The 19,926-nt window shown below is 37.0% G+C and overlaps 1 protein-coding gene and 1 pseudogene across 8 annotated transcripts in view; one reads left to right on the top strand and one right to left on the bottom strand.

Annotated features, from left to right (window-relative positions):
• Nucleotides 1–19,926, bottom strand: part of NCOA1 (nuclear receptor coactivator 1) — a 262,175-nt gene that overhangs the window by 163,549 nt on the left and 78,700 nt on the right. The window lies entirely within an intron of this gene.
• Nucleotides 15,678–16,161, top strand: LOC101273263 (thioredoxin-like; annotated as a pseudogene).

The following is a 19,926-nucleotide window of genomic DNA, read 5'->3' on the forward strand; positions in this document are numbered from 1 at the left end:
GGGGAGGAATCCACATCCCATTTACCACAGCAAGTAGGAAACCAACTGGCAGAGTCCTGTGGTCAGCAATGATATTCAGTGGAAGACAATGCTTTGTAAAGGAGAACACTGACCTGTACCAAATTACACCAGTTACCAAGATGTTACCAGCATCAGAATCATTTAAACTGTTTAAGTGCATACTGAATCATACTGGTGCACCCCAGACATACTGAATCAGATTTTTTTGTGAGTGAAGCTAGGAATCTGCATTTAAACTGGGTCCCCAAGGGATTGTTACATGTATTCAAGTTGGGCAACCACTGATTTAGACATTCATTTAAAAATTCTATAAAGAAGAAAAGCCAAGAATCACCAGCTACTTAATAAAAACTAAGAGAGGCACTAAGGTGAAAAAGCACAGGCACCACGACCCACAGAAGAGAGAGTAAAGCAAAAAAAAAAGAAATAAGATGTTTAGCTTATATTGGTATCTTCAGAGAGATTCAAGAGGTCAATATAGGGGCTTCCCTGGTGGCGCAGTGGTTAAGAATCCACCTGCCAATGCAGGAGACATGGGTTCGAGCCCTGGTCCGGGAAGATCCCACATGCCGCAGAGCAACTATGCCCATGCGCCACAACTACCGAGCCTGCGCTCTAGAGCCTGCAAGCCAGAACTACTGAGCCCGCGTGCCACAACTACTGAAGCCCGCGTGTCTAGAGCCTGTGCTCCGCAACAAGAGAAGCCACCGCAATGAGAAGCCCACACACCGCAATGAAGAGTAGCCCCCAATCACTGCAACTAGAGAAAGCCCACGTGCAGCAATGAAGACCCAACGCAGACAAAAATAAATAAATTTATTTTTTAAAAAAAGAGGCCAATATATCCATAAAATAAAAAAACTCTGTTCATAAAATATAGCAACCAACAAAAAAGAATTTTTAGAAAATAAAAATAATTTTCAAAATGAAATAACGTGACTTTCAGTGACAGCCAAGATGGTAAGCCCATTACATCTCTCCCACCCATTACAACTAGTAAAAACTCTGGAGAGAATCCTAAAAGCAACTACCTGAGAACTCTGAAAAATAAACAATGGCAGGCACATTGGGGAGGGAAGTCAAAACTTGAAGAATAAGCAATAGGGCAGTGAGTTTACTCTATTTTGAAAACCCTTTCTTTGTTTACCACTTTAACATGAGGGTGGGTAGAGTCCCAGAATTACGCAGCAGAGGCACATAGCAAAAACTCCAAGAGAAAGCCCCTCTTTCTCACTGGAGTAAAAGGGTCATCTGCAAGCTGGAAAGTGTATAAGTTTGGGGGTAAGGTTTCCAGTTCCTTTTCTTTTCTTTCTCTTCTGACCCGCTCTGAAGACAGTCCAAGTTATAAAGCTATACTACTGAGGCAGGAAACCTAAAGGCCTAAGAGAAAACTGGCCCCAACCTCCTAAGGAACTAGAAAAAGGAGCCATCGTTGTATGAAGAGTATTGGAGCGGGGGAACTCCTCACTTCTCCTTTTTTTCCCCCTAACCTTTCAACCCAGGAGGGCCTCAATGGGGTATAACTGTGCAACAGTGAGGTGCAGGGGGAGGGGCTAGCACCAAGACTCTGAGAGAAAGCAACTTCAGCTTTCTAATGAGAAGGCCAGGAAAAGACCCCTGGGAGCCAGAGAACATAAGCAAAGTCCCCAAGAGTACAGAGACAGAGAAGATTCCACAAGGTGCATAAGTATAGATAATAAAGAGGTATCATTTTTTCCCCCAAATGAATCTTTAACCCAATGCAATTCTAATCAAAATCCTTCATATCCTTATTGTTTTAACTTGATGAATATATTCTAAAGTAAGTCTGTAAGAATTACTACCAAAAAAGAGAGCAAGACAAACATTTTTGAAAGTCTAGTGAGAGAAAATTTCAAAGTTACATTAAATAATATAACATTAAAAGAGTATGGGGGGCTTCCCTGGTGGCGCAGTGATTGACAGTCCGCCTGCTGATGCAGGGGACACAGGTTCGTGCCCCGGTCCGGGAAGATCCCACATGCCGCGGAGCGGCTGGGCCTGTGAGCCATGGCCACTGGGCCTGCGCGTCCGGAGCCTGTGCTCCGCAACGGGAGAGGCCACAGCAGTGACAGGCCTGCGTACCGCAAAAAAAAAAAAAGAGTATGATAGGGCTTCCCTGGTGGCACGGTGGTTAAGAATCCACCTGCCAATGCAGGGGACACGGGTCTGAGACCTCATCCGGGAAGATCCCACATGCCGCGGAGCAACTAAGCCCGTGCGCCACAACTACTGAGGCTGTGCTCTAGAGCCCACGTGCCACAACTACTGAAGACCATGTGCCTAGAGCCCGTGCTCAGCAACAAGAGAAGCCACTGCAATGAGAAGCCCGTGCACCGCAACAAAGAGTAGCCCCCGCTCGCCGCAACTAGAGAAAGCCCGCACACAGCAACGAAGACCCAACGCAGACAAAAATAAATAAAATAAATTTATGTAAAAAAAAAAAGAGTATAAATACATAGCAACATAAAAAGAGATCAAAAGAACATTATATAGACAGACAAATACACGTATATATGGGAATCTTATATATGATAAAGGTAGACTTCAAACAGTGGGCAAGAAAAGAAACATTCAATAAATGCTATCAGAAAGAATTAACTAATTTACGAGAAAAAAGTTTGATTTCTACATAACATAATTATAAAAATTCTGAAAGATTAAACAAAAAATATTTATGCAGATGGCCAACAGGTGTATGAAAAGAAGCTCAATATTGCTAATTATTATAGAACTGCAAATTAAAACTACAATGAGGTATCACCTCACACCAGTCAGAATGGCCACCATTAAACATTAAAAAGTCTACAAAAAACAAATGTTGGAGAGGGTGTGGAGAAAAGGGAACCCTCCTACACTGTTGGTGGGAATGTAAACTGGTGCAGCAACTATAGAGAACAGTATGGGGGTTCCTTAAAAAACTAAAAATAGAGTTACCATATGATCCTGCAATCCCACTCCTGGACAAAACTCTAATTCAAAAAGATACATGCACCCCAATGTTCACTGCAGCACTGTTTACAATGGCCAAGACCTGAAAGCAACCTAAATGCCCATCAATGGAGGAATGGATAAAGAAGATGTGGTACATATACACAATGGAATACTACTCAGCCATAAAAAAAGAACAAAATAATGCCATTTGCAGCAACATGGATGAACCCAGAGATCATACTAAGTGAAGTAAGTCAGACAGAGAAAGACAAATACCATATGATATCACTTATATGTGGAATCTAAAAAAATGATATAAATGAACTTATTTACAAAACAGAAACAGACTCAGACATACAAAACAAACGGTTACTAGAGGGTATAGCAGGTTGCGGGGGGGGTAAACTAGAAGTTTGGGATTAACAGATATATACTACTATATAGAAAATAGATAAGGACCTACTGTATAGCACAGGGAACTATACTCAATGTCTTGTAATAACTTATAGTGGAAAAGAATCTGGAAAAGTGTGTATATATATATATATATATATATATATATGAATATAACTGAATATATATATAACTGAATCACTTTGCTGTACACCTGAAGCTAACACAACACTGTAAATTAACTATACTTCAATTTAAAAAATGGTTAAAAAAATTTTTAAATGATAGAAGACCAACAGCCAATAAACATATGACAAAAAGAAGTCAAATAATTGCAACTTAAATGACATTCCTTTTCTTTTCTTTTAGATTCCCATTATGTTTTTAAAATTTAAAAAAGTCTAAGTATATGTGTGTGTCTGCATTCACTTAAGTGTGTCAAATCTTTGGATTTTTCTACACTGAAAAAAGAAAAGAGAAAAAATTAGAAGAAATCTGAATACATACTTATCTTCTAAACTTCTATACATAAGAAAGAAAACATATAAAATTAAAAGGCAAGGGCTTCCCTGGTGGTGCAGTGGTTGAGAATCCACCTGCCGATGCCGGGGACACGGGTTCGTGCCCCGGTCCGGGAAGATCCCACATGCCACCGAGTGGCTGGGCCCGTGAGCCATTGCCGCTGAGCCTGCCCATCCGGAGCCTGTGCTCCGCAATGGGAGAGGCCACAGCGGTGAGAGGCCCGCGTACCGCAAAAAAAAAAAAAAAATTAAAAGGCAAATAAAAAGGGTAAAAGTATTTGTTTTGACACTAAGTATCAAGAACCTTAGAAAATGTTGATACGCCCCTGAGAAACTGTCACAATTTAGGAAAGTCTTCAATTCTAGACTCATGTTTGACAGCTACATGACCAGATAAATCACACACCACTTTGAGCAGCAGTTTCTTCATTGTTAAATATGAATACAAGCCACTAATTCTCAGGGTCGTTGTGATATTTAAAAGAGCAACAAAGCACGTAAAAAAGTCTCAAAAACTATAGAGAAGATGGTTGACCCAAGGCCTGTGAACTCTGGGGGACTTCAGAAGGTCCTCGAACTCTCTGAACATCTGTGAATGTTTGTGAAAAGTGACTACAGCTTTAAGTAAACCCTCCAAGGGGCTCCTGATCCAAAAGAAAACTGAAAAGCACTACAAGCAAAGAGCAAAATCAAAGTGAAGATATTCTCCCCGCTTGATGCGTCCAGCTTCATGTCTGGCACATATAGGCCGAAATCAGGAACTCACTATAAAAATCCAAGTAGTATTTAAGAGGATATTAAACTTATCCCATTTATTTCAAAACCCCTCAGAACAGTACTTAGTGATTTCTTAGCATATTAATTCAACCTCTGACGTAGTTGTAAAGAGAGCCTGAAATCAGGAAAACAGTATTACAGTCAGTCATAGCTATTTGGATCAATCACATGAAATTAATGCAATCCGCTCTAGAAAATGAGAGTAGGGGTGGGGGTGAGGGTGGTGGCAGTAAATAAATTTAATATATTTAAAGTAGTATTCTAAATTCATTAAGATATTCATAATTAATACATAAGCTACCTTGGGACATTCTCTTGAAGCAAACAAAAACTAGAGGTTTTATGTATATATTTTTAATAAAATGGGATATAGAAAATTATTGCTCTTTCTCCAAAATAATTAAGACTAAAAGATTAATTCTAAAACTTCTACTTCTAGATGGTGAGCCATACTTTCATTTAAAAAAATTTAAAGCCCTATAAGTGAGGCACACTGATAAAATTCTACCCAGTCAAGCATATGGCAAGCAGACTAAAAGGTAATATTAATTAAAATGAAAACTAAATAATTAAGAATTTAAAGTACTTGAGGACTTCCACTTCCGGGAAGGTGGAATAGATATATTTTTCCCTATTCTTCTCACTAAGTAAAACTAAAAGTCCTGAACAACATATATAACAAACATAAGAAGACTCTAGGGCTTCCCTGGTGGCGCAGTGGTTGAGAGTCCGCCTGCCGATGCGGGGGACGCGGGTTCGTGCCCCAGTCCAGGAGGATCCCACATGCCGCGGAGCGGCTGGGCCCGTGAGCTATGGCCGCTGAGCCTGCGCGTCCGGAGCCTGTGCTCCGCAATGGGAGAGGCCACAACAGTGAGAAGCCCGCGTACCGGGAAAAAAAAAAAAAAAAGAAGACTCTAAAGGTGGAGAAATGAAAGCAGATCAGGTAGAAATCACCAGATCTAAGGAAAACAACATGGTGGTGAGTTCTATGGGTTTTCTTCTGTGCCCTATATATTCTAGACTTGGAGTTGAAGAAGCTGGCAACCTAGAAATACCAATAGGCCCAGACCCTCCAAAAAACCAAACAAACAAAACAAATTCCTGTTCTCCCAGCCAAAAGATCAGGAAAGACACAATCTAGACAAAAAGCTGTTATACCCAGACAAACACTATAAAACAAAACAAAACAGAACTGTGGCGCCAGCATCACCAGCAAAGGTCAAGTGGAGAGCCTGGACTTCCACCTCTGCCAAACTGTGACAAGGCACCCCATACTCCGCACCACAGGGGTGTCAGAGAAGGCCATTTGGGAGTTGGTCCCTACCAGGTGATAATGAGACCTCCTTCCGCTTGGTGTCAGTGAAGACCACATGGAAAGCTTAGATGTCCACCTGGCAGTAAGAAGGTGTACTTCCCCCTTCCTGGTGTAGGCTGGTGTCAGAAGAGGCCTAGTGGAGTCAGGCCTTTCACCACTGCCCAACAGTAAAAAGGCCCTCCCCTCCCCCTCAGTACAGGTGTACACTGAGGCACACCTGCCTTCCCAGCCAAGGAAAAGTCAGTGGAGGCCAGAACTCCCATCCCTGACAAGCAGTAATGAAGAATCTCCCACCAACTTGAGAGTCAACAGAGGCAGAGTGAGGAACGTGGACTTCTATCCCCTCTGGGCAGTAATGTGACAGAGCACTCCCCTCTTTCCCATGTTGGAGCAGTGCCAGAAGAAGCCAACTACATCAGAATGTGTAAATAAGATCCTGAGTCGCAGAACATAATATCCAAAATGTCCAGGTATCAAATAAAAATCACTCATCATAACAAGAACTCTCATAACACTCATCATAACAAGAAATATGTCAAACTGAATAAAAAAAGACAATCCACAGAAGCCAATACCAAGATGAGGAAGATGGTAAGATTATCTGATGAAGACTTTTTTTTTTAGTGTTGAGTAATATTTACTGAACATATATTATGTGCTTAGCTAATGCTATAAACATATTACACATATTAACTCTACCCTTACCATAATTCTGTGAAGCAGTTACTGTCACTAATTACTGTTATTAATCCCATTTTACACATGTGAAAAGTGAGGTACATAGAGATTAAATTACAGATAAAAACCCCAGAGGTTGCCCAGATTCATAAAGTTATTGAGAGGTAGATCCTGGCTTAGAACCCTGATGGCACCCCTCCTGACATAATGTTTGAAGTGGCCATTATAAAAATGTCTCAAAGAGCAGTTATGCACATGTTTGAAACAAATAAACAAAAAGATAGGGAGTCTCAACAAAGAAAAAATACACCAAAAAGAAAAGACTTCAGAACTGAAAAAATATAAAAACTGAAACAAAAGACTCAACAGATGAGAACTACAGTAGAATGGAGAGGAAAGAGGGAAGAATCACTGAACTGGAAGACAGAACAATAGAAACTACCCAATCTGAACAACAGAGAGAAAAAACTGAAAACAAATAAACAGAGCCTTGGGATCCTGTGGGACTACAACAAAAGACTTACCTTCCAGGACTTCCCCGGTGCAGTGGTTAAGAATCCGCCTCCCAAGGCAGGGGACGCAGGTTCAAGCCCTGGTCTGGGAAGATCCCACATGCTGTGGAGCAACTAAGCCCATGCACCACAACTACTGAGCCTGCGCTCTAGAGCCCACGCGCCTAAAGCCTGTGCTCCACAAGAGAAGCCACCGCAATGAGAAGCCTGTGCACCGCAACAAAGAACAGCCCTTGCTCACCACAACTACAGAAAGCCCGCATGCGGCAATGAAGACCCAACGCAGCCAAAAATTAATTAATTTTTTAAAAAATAATAATTTTTTTTAAATCTTAAAAAAAAAATTTATCTTCCATGTCATCTGAGTCCCAAAAAGAGAGAAGAAAGAGAGTAAGACTGAAAAAGTCCTCTAAGAAACAAAAACTTGTAACTTCTCAAGCTTGGCAAAACACACAAACTTACAGACTCCAGAAGCTAAGTGAATCCTACACAGCATAAGCCCAAAGCAATCCATATCAAGACAGTTCACAGTTAAACTTCTGAAAACTGAAGACAAAGAAAATGTAATGAAAACGGCGAGAGAGAAATGATGCTTTAACTATAGGGGAAAAACAAATCAAATGATAGATTTCTTGTCTGAAACAAAAGAGGGGTGAAGGAAGTGGCACTGAAGTCCACATCTGATCATGTGTTTCTATATCTGTTTTTCTCTTGTTCATGACTCTTGGCATGCCTGGAATCTGGAGATTGAATGTCAGGTATTGCATAACAAAAACTGTAGAGGCTGTGACTGATATTATCTTTTTCAATAGAAGATTTTCTTTAGTTTCTGGTAGGCAACAGGAGCTAATCCAATCAGAGATTAAGCTAATTTGACGCCAATTTTCAATCATATTAAGACTTATCAACATGCACCCCAATGTTCATAGCAGCATTATTTACAATAGCCAAGATATGGAAGCAACCTCAGTGTCTATTAAGAGATAAATGAATAAAGAAGATGTGGTATATGTGTATATACACACACACACACACACACACACACACACACACACACACACACACTCTCACACAATGGAATACTACTCAGCCATAAAAAAGAATGAAATTTTGCCATTTGCAGCAACATGGATGAACTTACAGGGTATTATGTTAAGTGAAATGAGTCAGACACAGGAAGACAAATACTGTATGATAACACTTATATGTGGAATCTAAAAAATAAAACAAACTCGTGAATATAACAAAAAAGAAGCAGACTCACACATATAGAGAACAGATTAGTGGTTACCAGTGGGGAGAGGGAAAGGGGAGGGGCAACACAGGGGTATGGAATTAAGAGGCACAACTATTATGTACAAAATAAGCTACAATGATATATTGTACAACACAGGGAATATAGCCAATATTTTATAATAACTATAAATGGAGTATAACCTTTAAAAATTATGAATCACTATATTGTACACCTGTGACGTAACATTATACATCAACTATACTTCAATTAAAAAAAAAAAAAAAGACCTGGTCTCCTTCTCTGGTTCACCCTTACTGTTAGGATATAGTTATTTAGAGATCTCAACTGAAAGCCTCAGATATGTACCAGAACTCCTCTCTTTAGTACCATGAGACTGCTGAAAATTCTGCTTAGCTTCTCAACCTCTTAGTAGTCACCTTCAGCTCAACTTTTCTGCCTATTGGCTTGTGCAGTTTACTAATCTGCAACAAATTCTGGTGGAAACATGGTTCAGGCTTTTGGTTCAATTCTCTATGCTAACATTCTCTTCACCATCTTGGTCATTCAAGCTCTAGATGCCTTGGTAACCCTGAACTCCAACAGTCTCTCCACCCCTGTAAGATGACCAAAAGGTCTCCTCAGTTTCTGTTTCTTAGCAACCACTATATGTTCAACTCTCCTGCCTCTTCGTGGTATCATCTACAAAGAGAAAACTCCCCGAGAGATTATTTATGTGCCTTTCCCATTGATAAAATTCAAAAATAAAAACTCTTGGCAAGGTAAGAACAAAAAATGAACTTCCCTACTTTGTTAAAACCTATCAGAAATCAATGGTAAACATTATACCTATGAATAAAGTAACAGATGCATTCTCATGTATGTTAAGAACAAGTTAATAATGTGCGAAATCACATGTACTATTCAACACAGTACTGGAAGGCTTACCCAATGCAATAAATTAAGGAAAAAAATATATTAATGCTAGAAAGGAAAAGACTCCCCAAAAGTCATTATTTACATATAACGTGAATACCTATCCTTATAAAACTCAAAGGGAATATAAAACTCATAAAGACAGATCTCTGTCCTTGCAGAAATTACATTCTAGATTTGGGGAGAAGGTGAGGAAGATAGGTAATAACAAACATACTAAATAGGTAAGTTATCAAATCTGCTAGAAGGTGACAAATGCTGTGAAAATGTAAAGTAAAATAAAGGAGGGAAAGGGGAAATCAGAACTGGGAACAGATGGACTACAATTTTTTTAAAAAAATCAGAATCACTCCGTCCCAGAAGAAACAAAAATAAAAATTACCTAGGAATAAAGAATTCTGTGGAATATGAGTAAGGTCTTCTAGTAGAAAACTAAGTTTCCAAAAGAACAAAACTTTCGAGTTTGAATGTAGAAACAGTCAATATACCTAATAAAAATAATTTTCCTCAAATTAATATATAAATCCAGATAATATCCTAGCAGAATTTTTCATGCCTCTTACGAAGTATATTAATAACGTAGAGAAAAGACATGTATATGCATATACATATATATTTAAATAACAAAGAGAATTATGAAAACAACAAACCAGTTTTATTTATCCTACCAGATATCAAAAGTAAAAAAAAAGGAAGAAAACAAAAAAAAAAGTCAGAGGATAAAATACCTAAACATGAAAACTTAATCTCAAGTTATTGTTGTTTAATGGGTATAAAGTTGCAGTTTTGCAAGATGAAAAAGTTCTGGAGATCAGCTGCACAAGGTGAATGTACTTAATACTACTCAATTGTACACTTAAAAATGGTTAAGATGGCAATTTTTATGTTACGTGTTCTTTATAATCAAAAAAATGTAAGTGAATACTTTTATGCCTCTAGGCAAAGAAACCTTTCTCACATAAACTAAAAAGTACACATAAGTCATAAAGGAAAAGACTGATTGATCTGACTGGTATAATTTCTGTATACCAAAGGACAATATAAGCAAAATGAAAGACTAGTAAAAACCTAAGAGAAAATATCTGGCATCATAAAAACAGGAAAAAAGAAAAAAAGGATGAGTAATCAAAAGACCTAAAGAAATTCTACAAATCAATAAGAAAAATGTTCAACAACCAACAGGATAAGAAACAAAGCATACTGTGAATAGGCAATTCCCGTTAGAAAAAATACAAATAACCCTAAAAAATAAAAAATAGGAAAAAAAAAACCTTACTAGTAATTAGTGAATTAAATATTAAAGACTAAGAAGACATTTTCCAAAAAATTTGAAAGCTAGACGGTAACAGTTCACAAGTGTATGAAATGGTACTCTCAAAAACCTATGATAAAGGTATAGACTGAATGATAAAGGTATGATATGATATGATATGATATGATATGATAAAGGTATAGACTGAAGCAACAGTTCTGGAAGACAATCTGGCAATATCTTCCAAATCAAAACTGCATGTATCGGGACTTCCCTGGCTGTCCAGTGGTTGGGACCTCGCCTTCCAGTGTAAGGGGTGCAGGTTTGATCCCTGGTTTGGGGAGCTAAGATCCTACATGGCTCGGGGCCAAAACTCCAAAACAGAAGCAATATTGTAACAAATTCAATAAAGACTTTAAAAATGGTCCACATCAAAAAAAAATCTTAAAAAAAAATTGCGTGTATCATCACCCTATATATGTGCCTTCTTATAGAAAATGACAACACTTTCTATAAAACAGTCTTAACAAAAAGAAATCAAACCTGAATCACATCAAGCCTCCATACCTAACTAAAAATTTACAGAAAATGCAGAGAACAAAAAACAAGTTAAACAATGCCATGGGATGCAATAAGCAAGAGCTAGAGTATGGAAAAAATCTGCAGGGCAAACCACCCAGTCTCTTCAATCAATACTGCAAAATTTAAAAAAGAGAGACAGGGAGGGAAGGATGGGAGGAAGGAGGGAGGGAGGAAGAAAGGAAGCTGGAGACAGAGAAAGAAAGGGGAATCAGGGAGATGGAGTGAAAGAAAGAGAGAAGGGATGGGAGAAAGAGAGGGAGGGAGAAAAAGAGGAAAAATAGTTGGAAAGACTTTTTTTTAAAGGTGTATCAACCAATCAAACTGTAAACCTCATCTGGATCCTAATTCAAACAAGTAAAAAAATATGGAAGAAAATGTTTCTGACATTAAAACAGTTTAAAATTTGAACACTGACTGAATATTTAATGATACTAAAGAATTATTGTTGGGCTTCCCTGGTGGCGCAGTGGTTAAGAATCCGCCTGCCAATGCAGGGGACACGGGTTCAAGCCCTGGTCTGGGAAGATCCCACATGCTGCTGAGCAACTAAGCCTGTGCGCCACAACTACTGAGCCTGCGCTCTAGAGCCCGTGCTCCACAACAAGCGATGCCACCACAATGAGAAGCCTGCACACCACATCGAAGAGTAGCCCCCACTCTCTACAACTAGAGAAAGCCCACGTGCAGCAAAGAAGATCCAACACAGCCAATAAGTAAATAATTAAATAAAAATTTTTAAAAAAAGAATTATTGTTAATTTTCAAGTGTGATAATAGTGTTTTTCTCCAAAAAAAAAAAAGACCTTATATTTTCCAGAAACACATGAAATATTTGCAGATCAAATGACACGATATCTCAATTTGTTTCAAAAATGTGAGAAGGGATAAAGTGAGAGTACAGATAAAACAAGATTTATCATGGGATGATAACTGTTGAAGGTGAGTAGAAGTTCACTCTTCTATTTTGTCTACTTGAAAATTTCCCTATAAAACATTTAAAGTGCATATACCATATGGTTCAGCAATTCCACTTCTTTTTATCTTAAAGGAACTATCATGCAGGTGCATGAGAAAGTACATACAGGACACTCCTGACTCCACTGTTTGTAGTTTTAAAAAATTATAAACAATCTGCAGTAAAAACCCTGAGGGCCCAAATAAAACTCGTACAGCTATCGTACAAAACACAATGCAGAAACTGAAAATAACAACAACAAAACACAGATCTAAACATGCTGGAGAGTGAAAAAATCATACTGCCAAAATATATAAATATACCCCTTACAAAAAATAATCCATACAATACTATATATTTCCTACAAATATGTGTGTATATATGTATACTTACATATATAAATCAGTGTATATATGTATGTAAGTACATAAATATAAATGGACTGAAAGTATCTGAAAAGATAGACACCAAATAGACACCATGGAGAGAAGAGGAAAGAACCAGGACTGTAGAAATGCTCAAGATGGACTTTAGTTTCACCAATCTTTTTAGCATTTCAAAAAGGAGAATTATTTCTGTGGGTAAAACTTACGTTTAAAAAAAGAACATTAATTCACATTTTTGCTGTCTCTTTGCGAATCAATGAATCTTTTTTGACTTTTGTACAGAACCAGAACCAAGATATACCTCCTAGAAAATTAACTATAAAACATACCCTTCTCTAAATCAAGAACTTATAGACAAGAATGTAATCAATCTGGGAAAAAAATATTAGGTTCAACCACACAAAACTGCCAACATTCTAACATTTTTGCCTTCAAAAAATGGCAATTTCATGAGTTTGACATAATAGATTTTCGTATAGCAACACTAGCATTGCAGGAAATTCATTATATTTATATATACTCTACTCCCGAAAATTTGTATGAAAACTAAAATGTGTGAAAAGATAAAAGGGTGATACTATTAAGTTTTTCAAAAACATGTATGTTCCTAATTTCACCTACCTGTTGTCAACAATATAATTACGTTTCCACATTTTCTTAAAAATCTGTTCTCTTACTTCACACACAATATTGGATTAATATTCTTTAATCCAATAAGCGCTGACTGAAACCAAAGATTTGTAATTTTCATCTTGGTCTTAACTAATATTTAATTTATAAGCATACTTATCATTCTCAGCTGAATTTCTTTAATCTTCTACTCATTTTTACAAAATAAGAGCAAATATAATAATATACCAAGAACTGCATAAGTAATTTTTTTTAAGATGGTAACACTTTTGAATCCAAAATATTGGATAGACACAACTAGGCAAAATCATGTTAGTTGGTAACTGAGTCTCATTTATTCACATGAAAAGCAGAGTATAATGTACAAAAATATAGGTTGTATTAAAAAAGTCAAAAGGAGTGCTTGTAATTATAATTATTCTTATCATCACAAGATCCTAATACCAAAAATAGACTTCAGGAATTGGGTTTTACCAAAATTTGTGGGAAAGATGCAAGAAATGTCTTATTTTCTATTCTTCCTCTTAGATCTTCAATCTATCTCCCATCCATGCATTCTCCACACTGAAGATCAAAGAGACTTCATAAACCTCTCTTTTAAAATGTCTTGATCAGGTCATTCCCCTGCTTAAAGTCCATTAAGTCCTACAAGGACTAAATGATGTGGTTACTCTCCATTCTTCAGTCGTACCATTTTTGCTATTTTTGCCATTGTTCTCTGTGTTCCAGGTATGTACTCTTTTTTCTTTTTACTTTAGCTTTACATTTTAAAAATTACATTTTGTAAACTATCATACAATAAAAGAAACTTTTTTGCATGTACAGTTCTATGAGTTTTAGCAATACATATAGAGTCATGTAACCACCACCACAACCACAATACAGAAAGTTCCATTACTCCAACAGAAACTTCATCCAGTTGTCACATGAATCAATAATTTATTCCTGGGCTTCCCTGGTGGCGCAGTGGTTAAGAACCCACCTGCCACTGCAGGGGACATGGGTTCGAGCCCTGGTCCAGAAGATCCCACATGCCGCGGAGCAACTAAGCCCGTGCGCCACAACTACTGAGCCTGCGCTCTAGAGCCCGTGAGCCACAACTACTGAGCCTGCATGCCACAACTACTGAAGCCTGCATGCCTAGAGCCTGTGCTCCGCAACAACAGAAGCCACCACAATGAGAAACCCGCGCATTGCAACGAAGAGGAGCCCCCCCTCACCGCAACTAGAGAAAATCTGCGTGTAGCAACTAAGACCCAATGCAGCCAAAAATAAATAAAATAAATAAATTTTAAAAAATAATAATAATTTATTCCTTTTTGTTGCTGAATAGTAATCTACTGTATGGATGTACCATCATTTATCTATTTACCCGTCAGAAAAACATCAGGTTGTTTCTAGTTCGGGGTGATTATGAATAGAACTGCTATGAACATTTGTGTAGAGATTTTTATGTGAAATTAAGTTTTTGTCCTCTAGAGTAAGTACCCAGAGGGTGGTTGCTGGGTTATATGGTACTGTATGTTTAACTCCATAAAAAAGTACCAAACTGTTTTCCAAAGTGTAAAAAAAAATCATTAAGGTTAACACCACCTCGCCACCAGTGATAATAACATTGATACTGTACTCCGCAATATAATGTAAAGAAAGGGGTCCTTCACCTCTTGTAGCATTCTTCCCAAAACACTATAGCCTAAGTGTAATCATCGGAAAAACATCAGACAAACCCAACTGAGGGATATTCTACAAAATACCAGACCAGTACTATTCAAAAGTGTCAGAGCTATCAAAAAGAAGGAAAGACTAACAAATTTCACCCTGTACTACCTTTGCAACTTTTCTGCAAATTCCAAATTTTCTTTTTTTAAAAGAAATGGTTTTCATTTTAAAAGAAAATGATTTTTAAAAGAAATGATGATTTTGAACATCTTTTCATGTATTTATTTATCAACCTTATATCCTCTTTGACGGAATGTCTATGTCTTTTGCCCATTTTTAAACTTAGCTATTTGTTTCTTTACTCTTGAGTTTTGAGAGTTCTTTATATATTCTTAACATAAGTCCTTTATTGGATATGTGATAGTCAAACATTTACTCCCACTTTGTAGCTTGTATTTTTATTTTCTTAACCGTGTCTTTCACAGAGCAAAAAGCTTTTAATTTCTATGAAGTCCAATTTATCAATTTTTTTCCTTTAGTGGATCATGCTTTTGGTGTCATATCTAAGTATTCTTTGCCTATCCTCAAGTCACAAATATTCTCCCTTATGCCTTCTTCCAAGAACTTTACAGTTTCACAGTTTACATTTAGATCTATGATGCATTTTGAATTAATTGTTATATAAAGTGTGAAGTATAAATCAAGATTCTTTTTTGCATATGAATGCAAAGCCAACACCATTTACTAAAAAGGTCACTGTTTCTCTCCTGAATTGCTTTTGCAACTTTGTCAAAAATCAACTGGCCAAAGCTCTGTCCAGCCCCTTGGATCCGTTTTCATTGCTTCCACCATGAGGTCGCTCATCAGACCCCAGCAGCCAAAATGGTGAAGCAGATTAAGAGAAAGTATGCTTTTCAGGAGGCCTTGAACAATGCAGGAGAGAAACTCCTAGTAGTCGACTTCTCAGTCACATGGTGTGGGACTTGAGAAATGATCAAGCCTTTCTTTCATTCTCTCTCTGAAAAGTATTCCAACGTGGTGTTCCTCAAAGTAGATGTGGATGACTGTCAGGATGTTGCTTCAGAGTGTGAAGTCAAATGCATGGCAACCTTCCAGTTTTTTAAAAAGGAACAGAAAGTGGGTGAATTTTCTGGCACCAATAAGGAAAACCTTGAAGCCACCATTAATGAATTAACCTCATCATGTTTTCTGAAGACATGACCAGTAAACAGCCATTGGCTGTTTAAAACTTGTAATTTTTTATTTACAAAAAGGAAAGGTCAAGTATAAACACTATATACCTAACTGCCATCTGATAAGTGACAATAAAATATTAACTCTACCCTTTTTAAAAAAAAACATCAACTGACGATATTTCTGTGGATCCTATTTCTGGACTGTCTACTCTGTTCCAATGATCTATGCCTCTATCCCTTTGCCGATACCACACCATTTTTATTTCTGTACTGACATTCTTTTAGTACCTCCAATATGCTCCTTCGTTACTTCAAGAACTTCAGATATGCTGGTTCTGTCTTCCTGCACATTCTTCCGCTCTCACCTAGTAACTCCTAACTCATCTTTCAGAATTTTAGCTTAAATGTCACTTTCTCAGGAAAAACTCTGCATCATGAAAGTCAGAGAGGTTTCAGGAGAAAGCAGAAAAAAATCAAGATGCATCAGTCCAATAGGGCAGCAGTCCCCAACCTTTTTGGCACCAGGTACTGGTTTCGTGGAAGACAATTTTTCCACGGATGGTGGGGGGGATGGTTCAGGCGGTTAGCGAGTGACGGAGAGCGGCAGACGAAGCTTCCCTCGCTCACCCGCCCTGCCACTCACCTCCTGCTGTGCGGCCTCGTTTCTAACAGGCCTCCCCAGAGGTTGGGGACCCCTGAAATAGAGCATCCAGTTACCAACTCAGCAAGAGTCAGAGACTACCAATGACTTTAAGAAGTTATTAGGATTTCCTAAGCTTTGTCACACCTCTGTGTTTATTTCTGTCATGACCAGCACCCCTTCTCTACCTCTTACTCCTTCTACCTTTCCCGTAAAGCTTAGCTGTAAAATCCTAAAAGCAAAAAAGGGAAAGTGTATTTATCATGCTGGCAAGTAAGGGGGAGCTGCCAATACGTCACTCCACTTCTGCCCAGGATAAGTGTTGGAGATAGAAAAGAGTCTCTAAGGGACAGAAGAAAGTGGATGAATTACCTAGGACCTAGACAAGGAGAAAACTAATCTAGGTTTAACAACAAAAAGGTACATCCCCCAACAAAAAAGCTAAGACAGTAATGAGGAAGACGCTGATCTTTGTATTAAGTAATTACAATTTAGAGAACTAGTTAGGAAAGGAAGGTTAAGACTTCTTTTAAAGAACCTCTTCCCTTAAAATGCCAAGTAGTTGACAGTAATGATTTCAAAATACTATAATCAGAAAAAAGAAAAGCAAAGTTAACTAATATTTTCTGAGCATTGTTATATGCCAGGGACTGAGATGGATATTTTATGTGTTCTCATGTAGTCTTTATAAAAAATCTGTGAAGTAGATATTATTATTTCTACTTTATAGAGAAAGAAATTGAGTTTATACAGCTAGATTAGTTCTATTTCCTCTTTGTTCTTATTCTCGTAACTTGTTTTTATAACTATATTCATGAAAAAATAAAGCAATATACAAAAAGATCTCAACTTAAATGAGAAAAGACAATTAACAGACCCAGTACTGAGATGACAAACATATCTGAATTATCTAACGAGGATTTTAAAGCAGCTATCAGTAAAATGAACCAAAATGCAATTACAAACACTACTGAAACAAATGGGAAAACAGAAAGTCACAGCAAAGAAACAGAAGACATAGAGAAGAATCAATGGAAATTTTAGAACTGAAAAATACAATAGCCAAAATTAAATTCAACGGATGGTCTGAACAGCAGAATGTCGATAACAGAAGAAAGAGCCGATCTTAAAGAAAGTGAACTTAAAGATCGATCAATAGAAATCATCCAGTCTGAAAAAGAGAAAAAGAAAAAGAATAGATTGAAAAAAATAATGGAGCCTCAGGGACCTGTGGAACAATTACATAAGATCTAACATTCACATCATCAAAATCCCAGAAGAAGAGGAGAGAAAATGTGGGCTGAAAACTTATTTGAAGAAATAATGGATGACAGTTTTTCAAATTTGGTGCAAATCATAAACTAACAAATTCAAGAAGCTGAGCAAACTGCAAACAGGTTAAACCCAAAGAAATCCAAACATACACACATTATAATAAAGTTTCTCAAACTAAACACAAAGAAAAAAATCCTGTAAGCAGCCAGAGAAAAACAATGCATTACCTACAGGGGAATTTCTCATCAGAAAACCATGGAGGCCAGCTGTACCAATTCCAAAACAATGCATGAGTACTTCATTCCCTACTTTATTACAGTTATTCAATAAGTACAAAAAGGTACTTATGGAGGCCAGCTGTACCAATTCCAAAACAATGCATGAGTACTTCATTCCCTAATTTATTACAGTTATTCAATAAGTACAAAAAGGTTATTCACTATTGTTTCAGTTAATTACCCAGGAGGTTGAACTCTTTTCCTTACATTTGTTTACTCTATGTAAACTCTATTTTGACCTAATGGACACAACTTTATCAATGTACTTACTGGAATCTTAGTGTTGTAAATATTTTTAAAATATTCATAGTTATTTTAGATAGGATTTAAGGTCAAATTTGTAAATATTTTCCATTTTGTTATTTTTCTTTTTAATTTTGTGCTGGTTTTTTCATATAGATGTACTTAATTTTTTAGTCAATTTTTGAGTCTTCTTATTTTGGGTTACTATTTGCATAGTTTCACTAGTTTTCCAGTTTTTAAAAAGTTAACCATACATTTGCATACAGACAGGTTCAACACTAATTTTTCTAACTGCTACCTGATCACTTCAAAAATTAATGAAATAATTCTATCACTTGATAGACTTTATGCTTGCTCTTGTATACTGAATTCCTAAATCATATTTTCTCAATTCTAAAAATGCTTTTCTTAAAATAATATTTTTAGGTTTCTGAAACTAGGAGAAGTATCAGAATTAATGTCCAAAAAAGGTACCAGTAGTTAAGCAAAAGAGTAAGTTGTGATGTATGTAACTGCTTGCCCATGTGTAAACCTATGGGAAATACCTTCCCATAGAAGGTATCTGTTTATCCAAATATCACCACAGCTGAATTTACTGCACAGATAAACTCACAAGCCTTTGAATTTTAAGTTAAATCTGAAAGCCTAACTGTCGCTTGAAAATGTTTTCAGAAAGCACTGAAATAAAAAGCTATTGTGATGCAAAAATTGTCTGTTGCGAGACAAGCAAGAGCAATTAAAGGCAGTAGAAATTACCCAGTCCCTCAAAATAGATCACAGAATTAGCAGAGCTGGGAGACACTGGTGTGACCAATTTACATTTTACAAAGTACTATTACCCAAGGGCTGGATATCTGTCAAAAGTTTCCAGCTGACTCAAAAAAGAAGTTATTTAATTCACAGTTTATAGAAAAACTGAAACCATGAATTTAGCCAACAAAGAAAAGCAGTTAAATTCCAAACATTTCCCATATGACTCAAAACTATACTGACAATCATAATGTATAGAAAAGCAGCAACAGGTGAGGAAAATCAGTATGTCAGTATGAAAAAGGATTAGACTCATTCTTGTATTACGATTCCAAAGAAGATGGTATAGAAACTGTATGGATAAATGTATGCTGTCAATTAATTTCTAAGAAGGATGTGAAAAATAAATTTAATGTTTCTTCTTTCTTTAAAGTATATTCAATCAATAGTGTATATCACAATTAATAGTCTTAGAATTGAGAAAATGCACTGTGTGTATATATGTGTGAATATATTTGTCTATGTCTATTCAGTCACTTATTTGCTCATTCATTTCTGGGTAAAGGAAAGCAAGAACAGAGAAGCAGGAACAAAACTAAAGATAATAATGAATAAAGATCAAACCCTTCCAAGATCCTAAAGGTTACTGTGATGCAGAAAAACACATGATGAAGTAAATACAACCCAGTGAAAAATGACAACCAGATAGATAACTTACTAGCAAATAACATAGCCAAAAAAA

The sequence above is a fragment of the Orcinus orca genome, chromosome 13 (genome assembly GCF_937001465.1).
Source record: "Orcinus orca chromosome 13, mOrcOrc1.1, whole genome shotgun sequence".
Classification (NCBI taxonomy): domain Eukaryota; kingdom Metazoa; phylum Chordata; class Mammalia; order Artiodactyla; family Delphinidae; genus Orcinus; species Orcinus orca.